Source organism: Sphaeramia orbicularis, chromosome 22, assembly GCF_902148855.1.
Source record: "Sphaeramia orbicularis chromosome 22, fSphaOr1.1, whole genome shotgun sequence".
Classification (NCBI taxonomy): Eukaryota; Metazoa; Chordata; class Actinopteri; order Kurtiformes; family Apogonidae; genus Sphaeramia; species Sphaeramia orbicularis.
Genome location: NC_043978.1, coordinates 39,322,544 through 39,326,361, shown reverse-complemented (window position 1 = coordinate 39,326,361; position 3,818 = coordinate 39,322,544).

Below are 3,818 nucleotides of genomic sequence, written 5' to 3'. Positions count from 1 at the left end.
GATCTCTTTGTATCTGTATGACCTTTCTACTCATGCGTCAGTATTTCTTAGTAAAGCTGTAGGGGGTAGAAATCAGCAGAATCAGTTAGAAACCTCGACCCCAATGTCCTAAATGCACTCCAAAAATGTTCCATGCCGTGCTTCAATACAAAAGCGCATTGAACCAACACAGTCCTAAAATACACAGCACACAAGACAAATGTTCGCTTCTGTTCTGCTCTATTTTATTATTAAACTTGCCCAGATGACAAGGTTTGCCACTCATGGCACATCACACACCACTGGATATTATTGAAGTGCTTGTGGGAGTAAAGTACCATGTCACAAAATCTGACATCAAATGATCTCATGGGGACATAGATGTAAACCAAATGGATGTGGTTCTATAGCAATGTTTTGTAGTGAGAGAAAAAAAAACACTGGGAATGGTTAGTTAGACGTGGTCAACATTAGAGGTGTGGAAATGTCTAGATTCTAGGATGCATCTGCCAAATTTTTAGACTTTTACTTCAATCCATTATCCATGAAACATCCAGCTTACGTAAAAGATACCTATAATTTTACTGAAATCGTAAAAATTTGGATATTCCTCAAAATTTTTACTTTTTTCAATGAATGCATCAGTGCAGTACATCAATAATCAGAGTTTAAAAATGTTTAAAATTACATTTAAAATGTAAAAAATATATATACAAATGCTTATTATTAACTTTTGGGCCTCAGACAAAAAAGTTGTATATCCCTCATGCGCTGAATTGTAGATTAAGTTCACGATAACGCTTTTTTTATGTTGACATATGGTGGAGGTAGGTGGAGACACAACACAGGTGATAAACAAGTAAAGAACACATAACACAGACACCTGAACACATTATGGATTTATTAAAAACCACTAGGATAGACACTGTAAAATCTGATTCACAAAAATAAGATACTTCGGAAAAAAGTGGAATCATGTTAGTATGTTCACCTTGTGTACCCTCATGTCTTTGCCCATAAACACATACAGATAAGAAAAAAGAAATGAAAAGGTGCTGTTAATTTTTTTGACCAACCCCTGTGGCCCTGTGTCCTTCATAGCCTCGGATTCACAGACCTATTCATGGAAAACCTGCACTTGAAAAGGAAACCAAAGCTCAGTAACAGAAAGTCATTTTGAATGATTATTTTAGGAAGGGGCATGTCCTTTCTCAGAGCTGCTATGAGAAAACGAACAGTACTTTTCATGGTCACAGGTCTACTTGTAAAGCACTGTCTGCACATGTATTTTTTTGTTTGTTTTGTTTCATGATTGGTAGACTGGTATGAATAAAGTTGGTTTTATTACTGACTGCTGTATTTTGATTTTTGAATAGAGTTAATATTTATCTGATTGTTTTTATACTAACTAATGAAAAATAATGTAAAAATGCTGTAGTATAGAAAATTGAGGATGCAACATCAAGACGCATTGTGAACTGTTGACAGCAAATCATAATCAAATCCAATTGTGACCCCAGTAAACATGTTGGGGTTTTTTTCTTCATTCATTCATCTTCTGAACCATTTTATCCTCGAGCCTATCCCAGCTACCTATGGGTGAAGGTGGGGTTCACCCTGGACATGTCAACAATTCATCGCAGGCCAACATATAGGGACGAACACCCAATCACTCGCACATTCACACCTATGGATAATTATACCTTGAACCAATTTATATAACAGTACATGTGTTTGGATGGTGGGAGGGAGTCAGAGTACCTGGAGAGAACATGCAAACTCCACACAGATAGGTCCCACCCCCATCAACTGATGTTGGAATTGAACCCAGGACCTTCTTGCTGTGAGGCACGAATGCTATCCACTGCACCACCGTGTTGTCCTTTTTACCCCACCCCCCGGAGGGGAGGCAAGAGGTGCTATTTGTGGTTCGGTTTGTTTCTTTGTTAACATGCTAGCAGCAATACTATTAGTTGAATTCATACCAAATTGGGTTTATAGATTGCCAGTGACCCAGAATGGATGTCATTACATTTTGGGAAAAGTAGGTCAAAGTTCAAATTTTTTATGAATTTTTAATTTTTTTTTTTTTCCCCATTTACTTATAATGGGTAAAATTGCACATATCTGTAGCAGCAAAACTACTGGTTGAATTCATACCAAATTTGGGTTATAGACAGTTAGTGACTCAGAATAGATGTGCTTACGTTTTGGGAAAAGTAGGTGAAAGTCCAAATTTTTTATGAATTTTTTAATTTATTTTTTTTTTCTCCCATTTGCTTCTAATGGGAGAAATTTCAGATTTCTATAAAACATCAATTTTGTTACAATTCACTTCAAACTTGGCACATATATAGAGGCCAGTGATATACTCTCATCAGCACATGCATAGACATGATGACATCAGCTGGATCGACGCTAAAATAAGCTACAATACATGTGAGGAGCGGGGTTTGTTGTGCCTGGCACCATTTGTTTAACCTTTTTTAACCCAGGTTGGACCCATTGAGATGGGGGATCTCTTTTTCAAGGGAGGCCTGGCCAAGATAACATCCCATAGCTAGTTTGCAATAATATAAGCATTTGCAAAAAAAAAAAAAAAAAAAAAAAAAAGCATTCAATCAATCCAAACATTTACACACTAACAGCCTTGATTCCAGAGTATTCAGTCTCTTAAAATCAGTAAAAGGAATCAGTGTTTGTAGATGGAGCTCAGACTGAAGCTTGTTCCAGGAACTAAAAGTTTGTTTTTTTTGTTTTTTTTGTTATATGTGTGCTAGATAAACCTAGCCTCAATAGCTTTAAATGTTTACCACTGATTAGTTAAACGGTCTCTGCCCATCACTTACTACTGTGGTTCAAAATGTAATCCCTCAGGTTATCAAATTATCAGGGCATCCGAGAGAAGTCTGAGAACCGTTGGAGATTTAAAACTGATTCTATAAACCCCTGACATCACCTGAAAAATCTGAAAAGAACATTAGCAGTGATGACAAACATAGGTTGCGTTTCTGTTGCGATTGTAGGGGTTGATCTGGACTACTCCTGTAATCTGATATGGTTTTAATTATTTCAACAGACATTTTTTTGCAATGAAAAACTTCTCCTGGTAGACACAGATGGCTGGTCATGTCAGTGAATTAGCCTCGGATGATTTGGCAGGCTGACTGGCTGACTAACAGATTGAGGTCAAGTATAGATTCTTTGAAAACTCTTCAGCCCTTGTTGTTGAGAAAACAAAGTTGACTGACAGTTGATGGGCAGCGTGGAAGTAAATGAGATTCGTAATTGTCTTTTTTTGTGTGTAACCTTTTTCAAGCAGATTTACTGGTTTTCTGTGGAGTAGACTGAAGTCATTAAACACACACATACACCTGCACACATAATCCCACAGGGTAAACAAATCCATGTTATGCCTTCAGGCACAGATTTATGGCTCTGTTAAAATGTGTTATTAGAATAAAATTACTGGCCATCAAAAACACAGGTAGGTACAAGAAACAGACAGAGAGTAGGTTTTAAGTGCCTCTGTGTGTTGATGAAGCATATTAGAATCATGCCCATGGTAATTGGGGTTTTCTTTGGTAAAAAACTTAGTAATACATAATTGACATATTTGTTACAGTCTATTGAATATACAGTTTTATAAGGAGTCGCCAGAGGAAGAAATCTTGAAGAATGAAATTTGTTAGTAGGAAATTTGTAAACATTGACATTAACCCATAAAAGACCCATTGGTAACTTTGCAGCAGTTCCCGAATGATTGTTTTTCTCTAGATTTAACCTTTCTTAAATGATTTATCACCATTTATTACAGTATTATCCTCTGTATTTTGCAT